Here is a 19428-nt window from a genome sequence, read left to right on the forward strand (position 1 = left end):
CACAGATGGCATCCCAAATACTCAGCTCTATTGGCCCAAACTACCCACTATTTACTACCCCTGGCTCCCTTACTGAGCTGTAACGCTCAGCCTCCAGCCCAACTGTGGCCTCAGGCATCTGTAGATTTACCATGGTCATTCTGCCCCCTCCCTCACATGTGGGTCACACCCACAAATGTGGGTCTCCCACTTATGCCCTCTCACTAGGGCCTTTACTTGTGTTTTCACTCTTGTGGGGCCAGCCTGTGTGCAGCCCTTCAGGTCATCCCTGTGACCCTACTGTGCATGTCCCTATGTAACCCTTCAGGTCCACCTCAGCAGACCCTCTTCTGCAACCTTATGCACAGTCCTTCAGGTTGCCACCACAAACCCTACTCTGTGCGGCCACTACACACATTTATGCCCCCTCACTGTGGCCGTGTGTGTGTCTTACACCCAATGGGGCTCAGGTGCCTCCCTAGACATGCCTGGCCCCTGTGCCTGTCCCTACATCTGAGTTACCCACCAGGTTGCAGGGCTGGGGCTATAACGCACCCCATGCTTGCCTTTTGCTAGGGAGGCAATTGGTGTGGCATTTCCTGGGAACTACTCTGCCACAGGTAGCCCCACCACACCGTCCATCCCTAGCAGGGTGTAGTTTTATGTCATTCCCCGGGACCAGGAACCTCCTGCTATCCCCAGTAGTTCCTGGTCTGTACCTCTAAGATGTTGTGAGCAGCAGCTCCAGCCGAGCAATATTCTCCCTACAGGTGCAGCCAGCAAACTGCTGGCCCTTCTGCTCAGGCCTGCTTTTATTGCCAGCAGCTGAGCCCTCTTCCCCAACCAGGCAGCCCCCTGCCAGCCATGCGACTCCTGGCTGGGGAGTGTAGCTACCTGCAGGCTGTTCTGCTGGTAGGTCTATCTAAGCCCTTAAAATGGCGACACCAAAGGTGCACTGCCACAATCTTGAACAATTTAGATTAGGTGGGGGTGATCAGAGTCATAGATTAAGCCCCAAGTGTGTGTCTGAAAAACACAGCATTTAACAAAATCAGCAGAGTGCTGTATCCCAGGAACTCTTTCCTTCTGCAATCCCAAATTTAGATCACTAATCCCACCTTATATCACCATGAGACCAATAGTTTACAAGGAAATCTGATTAAGTGTGGCCGCATCTATACAAGACACTGACTGCACAGTAGCTCGTTACCACTGTGCAGTAGTGTCACATGGCATGAAGCATGATTCTACACTACTGCACAGTAGTAACGAGCTACTGTGCAGTCAGCACCAACTAAAAGACATTTAGTGATGCTGTTGTGCAGTAAACTCCAGTTACTACACAGTTATTTAGCACTTGTGTACAAGGGCTGTGCAAAGCTTCAGTCCCTGATTCAATTTGGCGAAGATTCAACCCAATTTGGTGGCTGAATCTCTGAACCCGAACTGAATCAGAGGACCCTTTAATCTCTCTGAATTGAATTAGAACCCTCCAAATCAATTCAGAGAGATTTGGAAAGATTCAGACATAGAGACTAGGGCTGTATGACGCTTCAAATGGTGATTAGATTCGGAGGAGATTCAACCCAATTTGGTGGCCAAATCTCCAAATCCAAATTGAATCAGGGGACCAGTTAAAAAGTCTGAATTTACTCAAAGCTCTCTGAATCTTTGGAAAAGATTCAGAGAGCTTTGATAATTCAGATAGTCCCTTGTGGCTGCAACAGGGAGCTGCAGCCACTCTGAGTTGGTAAATACTTGGGGCAGGGGGGAGAGGGGATCTTGGGGGGACCCTGACAGTCCCTAGCTACTCCCTGATCCCCCCAGCCCCTCCCCCCCCCATGGCTGCCCTGTCCACCCCAGCTCCTGGCACTTTAAAGAAAAACCTTGGTGCTCGCTGGGTGCTGCCAGGTGGGAGGTGATCCCTGCTGCCCCCCCACTGCATGGGGGTCTCTGCACAAGCCCCCTGATGCCCCTCCCCACCTTCCCAGCTCCCCCCATGTCTGCCCCACATATTGTGGCTCCAGCCCTTTAAGAAAAAAAAAATACAGAAAAAAGCCATGGGACTCACTGCTCCTGCAGAAGCCTTGGGGCTTTGGGGAGCTCGTGGAAAAGCCCCCCATGTGGGCAGCAGGGGGCAGTGGGGATAGTCCCTTGCCAGCAGGAACGGTGAGTTTGGGGTTCTCTTGGTTTTTTTTCTTAAAGGGCTGGAGCCGCAATGTGCGAGGCAGCCATGGTGGTGATGGGGGAGTTGGGGAGGGGGCATCAGAGGGATCATGCAGAGCCCCCCATGCAGCATGGGACAGTGGGGAACAGTGGGGGTCGCCCCACTGCCCAGTAACACCTGGTAAGTCGGGACTTTTTTTTTCCCCAAAGTGTCAGGAGCTGGGGTGGGCAAGGCAGCCATTTCCAGGCTGGGAGAATGAGCAGAGGATGGGCCTGGCTGATTCAGAGATTTGGAGATTCAGCAGCAGCTGAATCTCTGAATCAAATTCGTATTAATTGAATCAGGACAGTGATTCGAATCATCAAATCTAATCACTGCCCCCAAATCAGCCAAAACTGAATCCAAAGTGAATACTAGCCACTTCACACAGACATATTGTGTACTACAAGTACTAAATGACTACACAACTGTGCAGTCAGTGTCTCGTGTAGATGTATCAATTTTAGAGTACTTGGAAGGGTTGTCTCTTCAACAGAAATGACTTGTGAAGTTTAACTATGGCAGACTGGGCCCTCCACTATAATTTGGGACTGTTAAAATGAAGCCAGCATACTTGTCTTATAGCGGATATCCATTACCCTGTTTCAGCATGGATGAGTAGCTAAAGAACTACATGAACAAATTGGGTTTAAAGAAACCACTAACACTTTATTTTAACCAGTTCTATTTGCTGAGGCAAGAGTGAAAAATTTCCACTGCCAACTACCCTGCTGATGATAATGACTATTTGTATTTCTTTAGTAACTTTCATCCAAGGATCTCAAATAGAGTTGCTTGTAAAATGGATTTTTGGTTCAATGGCCAAAAAACCAAAACATTTTTGACTGACTTGATACAAAGTGGGGTAGGGGAAGGAGTGAGGAAGTGAAATAAAAAAAGCAAAAAACAAACACCCCCCCCCACAAACCCTCCCCACTCCAAACAAGTTTTCAATTAAACCAAAATATTTTGACCCAAAACTAATATTCAGTTTCATTTGGCAGTTATTTAACTTTTATTTTACACTTCCAATTTTTTTATAAATTACAAAGCAAATATGTCATTTTGGGAATAGAATGCCCAAAAATTTTCTTTAGAAAATGTCAAAATGAAACATTTCAACATTTTTAGATTTTCTCCTCATGTTTTTTCAGCTGAAACTATTAACCAAGCTGAGCATTAATGAATAACTAGCTTAAGTTTCCCTGAATCTGCATTTTTTTGGTTAAATTTACTATTCGCCAGAAATGCCTACCTCTGATTTTAAAGTATCTTATAGACTTGACTTGATGTATGTGGAATACTAACAGCAAGTTCTTTTGGAAAAGGGCACATCTTCATATGTGCATAGGTAGAAAATACAGCACGTCAACCACCTGATCAAAGGGGACACACAACATTCATGGTCAGTGACACTGCGTGCATCTACATATGCATTAAAGTGCGTTTACTAGTGCACATAAATTTAGTACCTCCAATATGGAGCACAAGTGCATGCTTTTTAGGTGATGCGTAATGCACAGTAGCCTATTCTATTCTACTATGCATGAGCACATTTTTTGACGCACGGATTTAATGCGCAGTAGGATAGGCTACTGTGCATTAAAACACACTTGTAGAAATGCCCACTGAGTGGAAAAATTAGGAATAATTCTTTGCTGCGGGTTCATCTAATCATGTCCTTTAATGCACAGTAGCCTTTTCTATTGTACATTAAAGCAGCACATAAAAAACTACTATGTTAACACTCAGTAAAATAGGCTACTGTGCATTAAGCATCACCTAAAAAGTGTGTGCTTGTGCTACTGCTCATAAGCACAGCCTAATGAACATTTATTTAGTACCTCATATTGGAAGTAGTAAATTTAATGCACATTAGTAAAAGTGTATTAGTGCATGTGTAGATGCAGCTACTGAAAATTTTATAGCTTGAGGTTGAGAAGTTCTGATCATCTTCCCTTTCACTGAATATAAATCATGATTATTTTATTAGAAATCAGTTAAAACTTTCTTTTCACAGGTGAATTTTTCTTATTTTTCATGGATATGTTTACTCCTTAAAATGAAAATTGAACGTTGGAAATGTATGCATAACATTCTTTGCGTTCATAAACTAATCTATTTTTAAGGGATCGGGGATCATAAATAAACAAGAAACTTGCAAATAAAGCACGTGTTTTCTGTAAACATTTTCATTTTTAAAAAAGCAGACCTCTTTCCATTTGGAAAAAAAAAGTATGCCTAGATATTTTACCATCTCTAATATTAAACTGTCTTTCTCTACATCACCAAGGAAGTTTATAGTAGGATTAAACATTAATCCCTGATTTTCTGGGATCTAGGTTTGTTATTTAATCACAAGATCTTTTTCTTCTTCTTTTGAGTTTATCTGTGTTGTTGCCTGGCTCTCCTTGTGGTCTGTAATTTGTCCTTGATTGTCTGGGTGCCATGTTTCATTCCACCCATCCTCAAATGTCGTCAACGATTTTAAAATCTCTTTGCTCTGGAATTGGTATCAAGTTTTTGGGCTTTTCCCACCTCTCACCACCACTCAGATGATGAATAAACATTCTCTCTATAATTGATGGTGTAGAATGCATATTTCCAAAGCTGGCGTCATTGTACCTTTGGCATGAATTGAGAGCTTATGTTCTTCAAGGGAAACAATATACACTTAGCTACTAAATAAGCATGTGATAATTGCAGATAATTATTCTTCATATTTATAGATAGATCCAAATATATATATATAAACTTGCTATAATTATACACCTACACATGTATAAAAGTTTAATAACTGTACAGCAGGAACTTTGCCAATACACATACTGCACAAAATGAATAATGAAGTCTAAATCAGAACTAAAAACCAAATACTTAGACCTCCTGCTATTACAGCCTCTGCAATATGAGTAAAGTGGTACTTGGAAAATCCCTACCTTACCATACATCAAGATCTAGAAAAGCCATGTAATTTCCATGGGGTGATTAAAGTATCATTCCTGTGCCTCTAGAGGCATGAGCCTGAACCCTTCTCTGGACTTGTATTCAAGGATGTCCTCAGTTGGCCCAGCTGTAATGGGTACCTGACTGTTTGGGTTAGGGAGTGAAGGGCAGCCAGACGTGTTGCTGGCCACACATTGCCCCCTTGTGAGCTACTGGTTACAGAGACTGGCAGGCCTCAAAGGTCATGAGGCTCATGTAGATTCTTGGAGCTAAAATCCTGTTTCCCTTTGCTTTCCCATTTGTGCCATTTATAAGCAGTGTCAAATTCTGTTCCTCTTTGTGAATTAGACTCACCCTGTGAACATATCTGCTGGAAGAAGAGGGCTGGAGAGGGGTCTGGACAATGTCTGGCAGTTAGAGCATTCTCAAAGAGTAGGTTTTCACCCCCTCTGAGAAGGTAGGAGCCAACACCCGCGGGTCCCTACTCCCTGGACAAGTGCTCTAACCACTAGGCATCCAACACCCACTAGCAGTGTGACTACAATTCTGTGATTTACCAAGCCTTGTACCTATGTATTTGGGTTGTTTCATTGCCCAGCTAGAATACAGCCCTACTGAGCATGCTTCCTGACAGTATGCCTCCTTGAGTGCACAGAGCTAAGGTGGAAACTGAAAAAAGATAAAAAAACCCTGCAGTTATATGGCTCTGTAAAGATGATGTAAGTGCATTACAAGAAATAGGCTTTAGCCCCTGATCTCACCCAGAGTAGAAAGTTGGTCTTGGGCTCTACTGCCTCGGATACTGAACCCAAAATCTCATAGAGCGCATCCACACATACAGGCATCTGCGCTCGCAGAAGCTCAAATAGAAGCAGCAAAAATTTGTACTGGAGTTTTTTTGCCTCGGCACACATACCCAGACATGCACTTTGCTGTGGGGCAAGTTGTATCACTTGGGGCAAAATGACCCAGCCCAGCTCTTCCCAGATCTGCATCTAGGGGGAGCTATAGCTTGGGTACAACAGTATAAAAAGATGCCCTAGTGAGAAGCTCAAAGAGCTTCTGAGGCCCAGCCAGTTGGTATCTGGGGACACTAGCCCCTTGTGCCAGCTGGACTTCTGAACCAGCCCTAAGCTAGAGTAGCCCCTGCATCCTCTAACCACTGCAGCAGTCTGGCAGTGGGGGCTTCTGCCTAGTGTGACCTGATGCCACCTGCAACAGCATCTGCCCCCTTGGACCTTCAGCCCCATGGCTGCATGCCTGCCAGACCCGGATGGGGTGACCCTGCTCTGCCATCTGGGCAGCTATCGCCCAGAAGATGTGCTCCTTGCAGTGGCCCACTTTGAACTGTCAAACCATGTTCTCTTGGCCCCAAATGGCCAAGAGATCAGCTACCTCATCTGCCCTCCAGCTGGGTCCCCAGTGCTGCCCTGGGCAGGCTTCTCTACCTGGGTCTCACAATTGTCTCATCGGCAGAGAACCTGGTATTCCCTGTTTAAAAAATGTGAATTCTCTAATTAAAAAACTCCCAAATTCACTCATTAAAATGCCCAAAATAGTGTTCTTCTGCTATTAAAATGAAACGGTACTATATAGAGAGAAATCAGTTGTGCAATGTTTTATTGATACATTTACAAGTTTAAAGCAACTTGGAAGCCTGCCAGTGCCTCTATCATCATAATAAAATACATTTGAAATATCTATATGCTTTGGTATTTATTTTGGGGGTTTTTTGTCGTAGAAAAATCAGAGGTGCCCCTACCTGTCTTGCTCATAGACAGCCCCCCACGCAGCGGCAGAAGTAGCAGCAGCTGTGGGGCGCTCAGGGCCTGCTGCAGTCAGAGCCCACAGCAGCGTGACATGGCCCCAGCCACCTCAGATCCAGTGCCACCTGTGCCACTGATTGTGGGTGCGGCCCAGCATGGCGTGGTACAGTGCACACAGCACAGGGCCATGTGTCTTCAGGCAGTCCTAGGCCACTCGGGCCATCACCTGGGGCCTGGTGATGCTTACAGAGACTGCACATTGTGCTGGGCCGCGTCCTGCTTCCACATCCCCCGACACTGCACACGCGCGGTGCTAGCAGCCAGCTGGGCCATGCTGGTGGCAGTGCTCTGCCAGACCCACAGTCTGTGTGGGCAGAAAGCATGCAGCAGGAGCATGCCTTTGCACAGGACTGGGAGGCACGGCTCTGGGACGTGCAGCTCCTGTGCAAAGGCGTACGCTAGCTGCATGGGCCAGGTAGCATCGGGCCAGCTGAGCACATTTTCCATGAGGCTCAGGCGGCAATGCATGTAACAGACCAGCTGGGTGCTGTGAGTGTATCAATCCTATTGCAGGCCAACTGGGCATTGCAAGGGTATCAGCTACTGGGCTGTTCGGTTCAGTTTTGGATCGAGGAGGCGAAGTTGGGAGTGAAGTAAAGGCAAATTTATTATAGCTTACACACACAACTGTTAACAGAAAGATAAATGCAATAAGCAGATAACGCAGTATTAAAGAGCTAACAGTAAATAATAACAACAGATAATAACAACAGATAGATGGATTAATTCTGTCACAGGCCAACTGGGCACTGCGAGGGTATCGGCCACTGGGCTGTTCAAAGCAACAGATAGACAGACATGGATTGGCAACTTATCAATAGTCCCTCAATGCCAGGTGTGCGCCAAGTGATTCCAACGAAGTCGGGTGTCTCCGATCAATGCTGTTGGAGGGACCACCAAGGAAGGTCCCTTGATCAGGATCTAATCCTAACTCACACCGGAAGTCAGGAGTCTGGGCTTGGAACAGCAATGACTGTTCGGTTCCCTCTTTTCTGCTGGTCACCTGACATGCACGCTTTTTATAACTAGTCTTATGCTAATCTGTTGGCTTTACAGCCATTCACAATCTTGCCCTATAGCTGTTACCCTATGGAATTGAAAGGTGCTAAAAATTATCATAAAAGGTTACTACCTAGACTCTGCTTTATCCAATAAGCAAATTACAATGCAGCATCTTTAGGTTTGAAATTGATATTACTCCGCCTAAGTGCAACCCTTTTAGGTTTTTCTGAATATGCTTTCTTGGGATGTGTGTTCCTGGAATGCGTTGGGTGTGCCAGGCAGTTGGATCCAGTTTTTATTATCAAGGCTGAACCCTGAGCAAAAAAGTTAGGTCAGCTAATCTTGCAGCTACAGCTTCGCCTTTGGGGCCCAGTCAGTTCCACAATTAATATGAAAAGTTAGTTTTACCATTTTGGTTAAACTTATGACAGACAAGTTACATTTGTGGGTTACGAACTTACAAGCTTTATATTAGCTAATATTACCTGTTAGGCAAAATACCAAATGCTTCCAAGAAGCACAGATTTAATGCTTATTAATCCCTCTGGTTCTGGCCATCACGGATGCGCCATGGCCTGCTGTAGGCACAATGCCATAACCATGCATCACCATTTGAGCCTCATGGAGAATACGCCTAACTTGACCTAGTCTGACCTGGCTTTCAAGGTATCAAATTTTGAGCCTGCACTGCAAATATGCAGCACAGGGAACATATTTTCATTCACAGCGTGCCTCTTCTGGTATCTCAAACTGGTTTAAGATGCTACAAGAGGCACGTGTGCACTCATTTGGATGCTCTCATACAGGTCAATTTGGCTTGGACTTTCAAAGGAAGTAAGACACTCAGTTCCTATTGCATTTCAATTCTGCTTTGATACACTGGTAAAATCAAGGCCATCTGGCTGAAAACAAATAAGAACCCCCCCCCCCCACACACACACACACACCCAGCATTGTAACAGAAGCACTCACAATCAACAAAGTCCACTGACATCAATGGAAAAAATGTCCCTTGATGTCAGTGGGTTTTGGGCCAGCTTATAGTGACACAACTAAACTGCGCAACCAGTTCTAATATCATGGTAGAACATAGGGAGGGAGGAGAAAAGCATCTTCAAAACAAATATGCTGCTTCTAGGAAAGAGCCCAATTCAATTAATTTTCTCTATCTACTGTGATGTCTGAACTCTGTATCCACAGCCTGCTCTCAGATGTGTATGAAATAGTTTTTGACCCTTTTGAGGATTATTGCGGAGGAAACACATTGGACTAAGTAATGCTTTTCCCCCCAAACTCTTAAAGCAATCTTGTAAATTCTGACACCTCATAGGAAAGCTGTAGTAGACTCCTTGAACCTCTGGACCTTTCCAATATTGCTGTGTACCCTGCATGATTGGGTTACAATATCCACAGGAACTGAAAAGGACAAGCATATGATGTGTGAAACATAATGCTTCACTGCATATTTATTCCTTTTGATGCGATAATCATTTCTGTGTTGCTATTTTATACTTATATAGTAACGCAATCCTTCTTAATATTCCAGTAGTGTCTACAGGGATCATTGGTTTAGGCACTGCACCAAATACAGCATTAGACAAGGCTAGGAGAGCAGAAAGGGAGCACAATCCCGTAGTTAAAGTACGAGCCTAGCACTGGAAGTCCTGGATTTAAAGCTTTACCCCGCATTCCCTGGTGACCTCAGGCAAGCCACTAAGGGCTAGATCTAACAAAAGGACTTGAGCAGGTTTTGGCACAAAGTCTGAAATTGGTAGAACTCCTGCGTAGTGGTTCCTAGCCTGAAAAGTGTCTAAAATCCATTTGGTGCCTCCCTGTCTGGCCTGCATGCCCCACAGGTGTAGCTCTGTTTCTGGGGAAGGCCAGAACTGCTCTGGCCTGAGCCTTAGTTCCTTCTTAAGGTTCAAGCTGTCGAGTCCATGAGTCCCTTGCCAGGCCTGATCCAGTAGGTGTACTCAGAGCATGCCTCGCACACACTGAGAGGATGAGGATCCTCACAAAATTCTGTTGTAGTTGGTATTCTGGTACTTACTTTTGCTCCCTGTGCCTGGGATCCTGTGCCCTGCTGCCTACCCTTGGCTTAGCCCTCATTATGACTCAGCTCCAGATCCTGGCATGATTCTGGGTATGCCCCTCTGCTGACTCCTGGCTCTGGACTCAGACACCTGACTTTAAATACTAGGCCTAAACACCCCTGAGACAGCTGCGATGATGCCTGCCTGCAGCCCTGACTCAGGTCTGAACCTCCAGAGAGGAATAGGAATTCAGAGATGCAGCTGTATTTAGTGTTTCTTATTAATTACCTTGAGACAATTCCCCACAGGGCATATGGGGTTTTTGGATTACTTTGCTGACCTAGCTGTCTCTATGCACTCTGTAAGAAGCCTGCATGCCTATGTGTTTGGATTCCACTCTGGGACCAAGCAACTTTAAATTAGGCATTGAAACGCCTCAGTTGGAGACATACGGGTCCTTCTTTGAATCTGACTTTTAGTCTCGGTGGGTTTCAGTTCCTTCCTTGCGGGAGGGGAATTAAGTGAAAACTCCACCTCCTGGTTGCACTGTAGCAATAAATGTACTAAAGCAGGGGTGTCCAACCTTTTTGAATGTGGGGCTGGATCATGAACTTTTTATCACCCAGTGGGCCGGTGAGCCGTATTCAAACACCCTCTGTCCTGGGCCAGAGAGAGCCTGCCTGTGTAGCCCTACTACACCTGCCTGTTACTGCAAGGTTCATGGTAGCTGCTGGAGGACAGGGGCAGGAGGGACCCATTCTGCATCCAGGCAGCTACTGCCCAAGAGACTGAAGGGGAGAAATAAATAGCTCCACATCCCCATCCCCCGAGCAATGCAGCCCCACGAGCTGGCGCTGACTGAGGGGGGCTGGAGTGAGGCAGCCGCTGCACCGCATCTCCTCACCCACCCGCCCGCATGGCCCTGCTCACTGTGGTGCCTGGCCACCCACGCACACAGCCCTGGTGGTCTCAGCACTGCAAGCCCAGAGCACAGGGTCCGGCAGACAGCGGCTCCCACCGCCTCGCCCCACAGAGGTCATGCCAGGACCCCGCCTGCGAGGCCTCCCCATGCTGGCTTTCCACATGCTGCTGGGGACTGGAGGAGGCTGGCCACGTTGGCACCAGCCAGCAGAAGCAGCGGTGGAGCCATGTGCCACTTGGGACTGACTGGTGCAGGCAGGGAGAAAATGCAGCTGAGCCCCTGTTGCTCCAGCCGGGCTTGTCCCATCCTGAGCGGCACACAGCTCCGCCGCCACTTCTGCTGGCCAGTGCAGACCCAGCTGCAGACCCAGAAAATGTTTACTTTAGTTTCCCGTCACAGCACCATGGGACTCAGAAAATGCCTTGGTGGGCCGCATGTTGGACAAGCCTGCGCTAAAAAAGCTGAAGCTCTTCAGACATCCTGATAAGTATTAGAGAGAGACAATATTAACAATAATGATTATGGCTAGATCCATCGCTGCTTTAACTAACCCAGGGGAAGTTTTTACGGATTTTTGCCAGCTGGGGATCTGGCTCGGTAACATGTAAATTGAAACTTTTAATAAATTACCTAAGTTTATGTAATATCAAGTGAATAGCAATGGCCAGGGTGGCTCTCGGGAGGCACCTCTGCTCCTGTAGCCTCTCTCTCTCTGGTATTGGTTGGTACTAACAATGGCCTAACAATGATCCCACTTTGAGAGCTCCAGGGGTTAATCACAGCGAGAGCAGAAAATGGATTTATTCTGAATGTCTATTATTTTTGTTCCACTTCGTGGGACGCCACGTTAATAAAATATGTAAATCCAGAAAGTCAGGATGTTTAAGGACTTAAAAGTTAAAGAAAGGGCCTGTCAAGCTTCTTCCCCCCCTGCACTCCAATTCTGTTACAAGGAAAATTAGGATGACGGGAGAAATGGGCTGAATCTATTTGAATTACTATATCAAGGACAGCAGTTGCCACCATTCCCATCTGATATTTCATAGACATTGTCAAAAATATTCTTAGCACTGACAATCACTGTAGGAATGAGGACAAATATCAAATAACCCTGTCAATTTTCCTTTCTCTTCCACTGAGTTTTTCTTTTCCCCTTTTTACTTTAACCAGTTTAAAGTGCAGGCTGTTGTATTGCTGGGTGATACGTGATTGAACACATATGAAAGTCAAGCCTTATTGTGCTTGGTGGCCTGGGGAAAGACATGAGTGCTATAAAATTTAGTGTCAGGCATCAGGCATAAGGGCCCTTAGTTGAGATACTGAGCTATTCTGCTGACTCACTTGGATGTCAAAGCGTACCCATCTCATTAGCTCCTACCCACGAGCATAAAAGTCTGAGGATCTTTCCGAGCAAGAGAAAGCTGGAGGGAACAACAGGATCTCCAGCCTTTTTATATTCATAAGGGCACTCCTGCCTTTAATTTGTGTTACTACTGTCAAAATAAAAGGTGAGTGTAATTTATACCTTTATTTCTGGATTCTTCAAGTATTTAAATTGTACCCTCTTACAATTAGTTAGGCTGTCTTGGACTCAGGGTCTTGTTACACATTATACTGTGAGCTGCACCAGTGATGATCAGAATAGTGCTGGCTTGGAGTTTGGAGCCATCACACCCTTAGTTTAGAAACTTCTGACTGTCCCCACTGGCACAGCTGTGACAAGCCTTTAGAGGCATAGTGAGCATGGGCAGGACTAGAAGCTGTAGGTGGAAAGTTTGTCCACGCAGAACAGGGGGGTGGGGAAGGGCCACTGCATCCTGGGATACTGGAGAACTTCAATTTGAGCAGCATATCTTTGAGGAGTGGCCCCCACCTTAATGGACCAGGAGCCGGGTTGTGCAGAGCAGAAATCATCCTGCCCTGGAGTGGCATAACTTTGAGCTGCAGAAAGAGTCCTTTAATCCAGGGGTTGTTACCTGGGGGTATGCATACCCCGGGGGTACTTTGGAAGGTTTTGCTCATCGACCAGCCACCGACCCCACCCTCTGCGCTCATCAACCAGCTGCTGGGGGACCCCCCACCCCTGCTCGTTGACTGGCTGCCAGGGGACTCTCTGCTTCTCGACTGGCTGCTGGGAGTAAACTGACCAAAAAAGGGTGAAAACCCCTTCTTTAAGCCATTTTACAATGTTAATGTGTGGTCTGTCCAGGGGTTAAGAGCACCAGGACCTGCTCAGAATTACCACAAAGTCCTCAGGCCCCCTTGCATCCATACAGGCCCTTCAACCATTTTCAAGCAAATTTCCCCTTTGATTTCAATAGCAAATTCTACTTAAACATCTCTGGTTTCCCTGATCCTTGGACACAAAACCATTATCCAGCATATACCTAAGTGGTGATGAGCAGATGGGGTCAGAATCTGTCCCACTTTGCCTAGCTCTTGCAAACTGCAAGACAAGAAAAGAATCAAGCTTACAAAACAGCAGTTTTGTTTTCTTCCCCCCTCTCAAAACATTACTGAAAACCCTTTGAACCCCTTCATTAGTGCTAACAATAAATATTTGTGCTCTTATCCTCCCAAGTCTTTGCATATGTGGATATTACTTAGCATGTATTTCCCCCTCCTTTATAAATAATTTTGTTTTAATGTGCATGTCAGAGTTTTAATAAACCAGAGTTCAAAGGACGAGCAATTATACAAATCTTTCATTTCACACATGAAAAGCATGATTTTAAAGTTGTCAGCAAAAAAAGAGAAGTTATTTTGATTCACTTCTCAGAGCAATTACCTAATGTCTGCTCTGGGTTGCAGCAGACGAGAACCTTACCTGTTGTAAATATGCTGACTTCCTTTGGTTTCGGTGGTTTGCATCTGGCTCCCAAAGTGAGTCCATTACTTTAACTTTATTAAAACAAATGAGGCTGGAGGTTGTTTGCAACTGAATTAAAACAGCAACAATGCCTCATGCCCTGCTTTAGTTAAGTCCTCTGGGATTGTTTAGACTGTCTGAGCATTTTGTTTACCCTTATTAATTCTTGCAAGGAAAAAATATCCTACCCAAAAACCCAATCTGGGCCCAGTTCTGTGATGTCCTGCATCATGGGCAATCATTTACACACATATAAAAAGGGTGTCGAGTGTTTCCAATGCAGAAACACTTTGTGCTGGGGTGTACGCAAGGCACAGTGTCGCAGAGAAACGGGCTTTTTTCTGCACATCAAGAGTGCAGTCCTGTATCTCTTCATATTGGAAGAACCTATTGACTCTAAGAGTGGCAGTCCAAGTCCTATTACTAAATGAACAAGCTAGGGGGAATCTTGCCCCAGGACAGTGGGCTTGAGACCTAACACACAGCCTAAGCTAAGGATATAAGTATGATGGAGAGGCAAGTTGTGCAAGAGTTTCCCATGGCAATGGATTTCACCCTCAGGTATAAATCTTGCTTCTTTTTACATGCCTGACTGGCATGAATGGAGCAGAATAACTGCAGGGTGCTTTTGGGAGGGGCAGTCCTCCTTTCCCTTAGCCCAACAGCTGGGGAAAGGTTGCAGTGTCCCTCACCAATCCCATCTCATGTACCTCCCATGCTATGGGTCAGGCACTGACCCATCCCCACTCCAGCCCTCCTCTTGAAGCAGACTGGATTTTGCATTGACTATTCACTGGAGCAGGGGTGTCAAACTTACCGTGTGTCCCAGCCAGATCCCCATGGGGCTCCACGCAGTGGTGAGCAGGCATGGTGAGGACAGCCATCTTGGTGTCCTGAAAGGCAAGCAGCCATGGACCAGGCAGCCACTTGCTATGGCAGAGACAGTCTGCAACCCTTTGGCCTGCAGCTGGTTGTACTATTTGATGTCTGCAACTCGCGGCTGAGCCACCAGTCTCTTGGGGCCGCTTTCGGAGGGCGGCCACTGGTGAACGTTGCGTCCGCACCCCGGATGGGGCGCGGGCAGGGACCAAAAAGTCGTTACACCCTGGCAGGGTTGGTTCCGCCGGTCGTCGCGATGATTCATCAGGCGATGAGCACCAGAGGACATAAATTAATACGTTGGAAGGGGTCTGCCGTTGGTGTCTAGCGCTCGATGGTGTTGGTGGCGGTTAAAAGGCTAAAAGCTAAAAAGACTAAAAAGCTAAAAGCGTAAAAAGGCTAAAAGCTTAAAAGCAAACAGGTGATAAGAACAGCTAAAAGCCTAAAAAAAACCGCCACGGGGCTGCCACTGGTGAGGGCGAGCAGCGCCTTAAAAGACATCAATACATACGGGGTACAAATCAAAAGAAAACAGGGTGTGCCCTTCTGGGTCAGAGGTGCAAAACGAGTGCTCCCCCGGAGGACACCGAGCAGAGCACCCCGGACAGCGCCCACCGGCTCACAAACTGAGAGAGCTCGCCGGCGGCTACTGCCCACTGGTACTCCACCCGGAGACACGCGCGAAGGACACTGCGGAAAACAGCCCCAAGGGCACCGGGAACCTTCCCGTCCAGAGCCTCCTGCCTGGACTGCCAGATGACGAGTTTGGCCAGTGCCAGGAGGAGGTTGACCAGGAGGTCCCGGGACTTGGTGGGGCGACGGATGGGGTGTGCATAAACTAAAAGGTGCGGGGAATAGTGCAGCCAGAACTTGAGGAGCATGTTCTGGAGGAGGAGGTACAGGGGCTGCAACCTGGCGCACTCGAGGACGAGGTGCGCCAGCGTCTCCCTCTCAGGGCAAAAGGGGCACTGGTTGGAGACCAGGAGGAAGTGTGCCTTCCACACACCCGTCGCGGCGGCCTCATGAAGGAGCCACCAGCCTAGGTCCCCGGTAGCTCTCAGAACCAGGTTCGAGTACAGGCTTTGCCACCGGGGCCCGTTGGCCTCACCCTTGCCAAAGTAGGCCCGCCAGACGGTGTCCCGGTGGACCGTGAGGGCGGCGTGATGGACCAGACGGCAAACGAGCATGTAGAGCTGGCGGCGGCTGGCTGCTAAGAAGTGGACCGGGTCGGTGTCCCCCAGTCTGCATAGGTGGTGTGCCGGGGAGTGCAAAGGGTTGCAAGGCGAGCATGAGCTGTGAGGTCCTGCCACTGATGGCCATGTCCATCAGGGCCCCAAATTCTGTGAATGTCCATCGCTAGCCATGCCCCCAAATTTTATGGCTCACTAGTATCCTGGTAGGCTAGATGAAGTTACTCTGAAGGCTGGATCCCTACCACAGGCTGTATGTTTGACTCCCCTGCATTGGATACAGGGTGCTAAGAATAATTCTGCCTCATTGGGAGCAGGACTTCAAGCTAGAACCTGGGGTCCTCTCCCAGTGCAGCATCCATTTGCTGACAGGTATACCTTTTGGCTTAATCTCTGCTTCCTGGCCTCTCCCTCTTTTGGATTCCCAGTGAGCCAACTCCAGGAGAAGAGATGGAAAAGGCTCTAGGCAATGTTTACCCCAGGACCTGGTGATTGGAGCACTGTGCTGAAAAGCAAGTAAAGGACGAGGGAAGCAGGTCAAGTGCTTTTACTATTATGCATCAGAGCCAATAGGTAGAAGGTGTTAGATGTCTCTTCTGGAACCTAGCACTCAATAGTCATGGATGATACTCTACTAGGGTTTTAAATCTTCCCTGGTCTTGTGTGCATATATAGGAAATTCTGTTTCCCTGTGCAGCTGCCCAGCTGCACTGAGGCCCTACTGGGTGTGCTCAGTAGGTTAATACAGGCAATAACAGATCACACACTGTCCAAAAGTACTCAAAACTGCAATTAGGTGGCTACCTACATGCCATTTTTACATGTAAAGTAAAATAGGATTTTGCCCTTTCACCTGTTTAGGTGAGAGGAGCTTCCTGCTAGCTCTGCATTGCCCCAAGAAACCCATGAGTAAAAGCATTATCTGAGAAGGTCCAGTCCACCATTTTTTTACCCTCCTGGGGAAACCGGGTCATCCCTGGAAGATAGAACCGGGTTTGTGGTAAGGACTTCAGTAATAACTGGTTTGAATTAATAAAGCAAAGACATTATGAAGAAGACCAGTGCTGCAAACTCCCATTTTTAAAGTGGCAAAACACTGTGAGGTCCTTTGAGTGAAGGTGGTGGTATAGATGAAAATGCCACATTTCTTGCTGCCTTAAATTTCCCTGGGGGATTAAAAGCAATGCATGAAGATCCTCCTTACACTAATTTGTGAAATTTCCATCCATATGGGGAGAGAGATTGCCTTTGCCACCAAGGCCTGGCTACATTTTTTTTAAATGAGTCTTGAATGCAACTGTTTTCTTTTTAATTATGAAAGACTATTGTTTTTCAAATAGAACATGTCAAGTGACACAATCTGTGTACGTTTTTAAAAGGCTTTTCTCTTGCTAGGATAAATGACTAAGGAAAAAAAAAGAAACAATACCAATGCATCTTCCAGAGCAGGTGGGGAGGTATATAATTGGTACAGTAAGCAACTCCCGGTGCATCAAAATGAGACCATTCAGTATAACCCTTAGTTAAAAAGTAAATTGGCTAAATGGCTCCACTCACATTATCTCTCTGTAATAACCATCACAGCTCATACTATAATGCTTTTCCCCACTTTTTGCTTAAGTAAAAGATGCTACTGTTGAGACATAATTTTCATAAAAATGTTCTGGGGAAAGGAAAATAAAAAAAAACAGCACCATTTGTACTGATCCAAAGAAACAATATTTCAAATTATGCGAAAAGATTAGAAGCCAGTACTGCATTAAAGGAAATTACAATACAATGCAGCAAATTGAAGCCTGGGGAGGGACTGATGTGGAGTTTCAAAAGGAGAAAAGCAATACCTTATATTCACTGGTTTGCTTTGTTTCTGATTCTCTCTCTCTCTTTTTTTATCATTCCAGACAGTGTAAGCCTGGATAGAAGGGTTTCCAAGTAGTGTATGGCCTAATGATATCCCTAGGTAGGCTGTCTGTAGGGAATGAATTTCAAATGTCTACATCAAAAAGCATGAGACTCAGCTGGCTGAGTTAAAAGTTTAGGTCCGCTCCTTCGGAAGCAGTAGTAGCTTCTTAAGATTTGATGCATGATCTGGCCATGAGAGGGAGACATAAAACCACTCTTGGTAACGACCTTGGTTACTTATCAAGGATCTAGGTTATTTTGTTTTCATGGGCAGAGTCGTAGGTGGGAGACAGATACCCTGTCCCTTAGGAACCTCTCTTTCATTCTCTTCTTGCATTGACTACAGTGGACTCTTAACCAGGTCCTTTCTTGGCCCTCATCCCTCACTATCTCACATGCAGGAACAGACTAGTCCCTGTGTTTCTGTTGTGAAGATATGGGTACCATCTCTTCAGCTCTGTACTAAGTCAGGCATGAGGGAAATTGGCATGATATTGAGCAGAAGCTCTTCCCCTTGTGCTGCTTTTTCAGTCTTGGAAGAAAAATCTTTCCATTACTTATTACCAGTGTTACTGGAAGTGTGACTTATTCTTCTTGATGCACATGGTGCAAAACAGAGAAATATGATATAATGTGAGTTTACAGCTGGAGGTGAGGAGATGGAGATCCACCAGAGAATAACTGGACATAACCTGGACCTTAGTTTCAGAGATGGCGCCAAGTCCAGCTCCCAGTTGTCACGGGTGGGGCCTAGGAGTGGCCGTAATCTCCTGAGCACCCCCTCCCGTGCCAAGTAGGCAATCCAGCACCCTCTATTCACCAGCCACGTCTTTGATGTTATAAGGTTCAATATGGGAGGCTGCCTCTTATCACCCTGAACACCGCACTTATACTATCCCCCCATTCCGAGTGGGGTGACCCAATACCCCACTACCTTATGGGCAGTGCGTGCCTCCTATCTCCCCTTTAGTACACCCCAAGCCTTGCAGCTCTTCCTGGATGTTATTAGGTCCTTACCCTTCAGCGCCCTGCCTGGCGCCCCGGGCTTGTCACACAACCGACGCCCCTGCCCGGCACCCCTGGGCTTGTCACGTAACCGATGCCCCTCCGGTCCTTAGCTCTATCGGGCTTACTGGTGATGCTTCGATCACTGGGCCCAGCAGCCTAAGCCTTGCCTAGCCCCTCTGGGTTCCTGTCTGTAATAAGTAACTAATTAGGCTCAGGCGACCTAAGCCTTACCTGGCCTTTCTGGCCCTTCTGGGTCCTTGTCAACTATTAGGTCTCCACTTAGGCTCTGGCAACCAGAGACTTACCTGGCCTTTCTGACCCTTCTGATCACTGTGGAGTCCCTCTGGGGTCCTTTTAGTCCACACCTCTGCTGGGGCTCCTAACTATCGTAAGTGCCCTGCCTACTCCTGGGGCCTCTCTTAGTACCTTTGTCTACTCCTGGAGCTTCTCGCCGTGCCCTCTCCAGGGCTCCTCACAAGTATCCGCCCGCTCCTGTGGCTTTTCTCTGCCTTTGCCGGTCTTTCTATAGTCACCGGCTCGGGGCCACACAACCGTGCTGTCCCTGGCACCACTCGTTTGCCCACACAGGGGACCGGGAACCCCCAAGTGACTGGGGAGCTCCCGTGAGGCCTCCTCGCACCCCTACAGCCTCACCCGGTCCTCCAG

The sequence above is a fragment of the Crocodylus porosus genome, unplaced genomic scaffold (genome assembly GCF_001723895.1).
Source record: "Crocodylus porosus isolate Cpor-Errol unplaced genomic scaffold, CroPor_comp1, whole genome shotgun sequence".
NCBI classification, from domain to species: Eukaryota; Metazoa; Chordata; order Crocodylia; family Crocodylidae; genus Crocodylus; species Crocodylus porosus.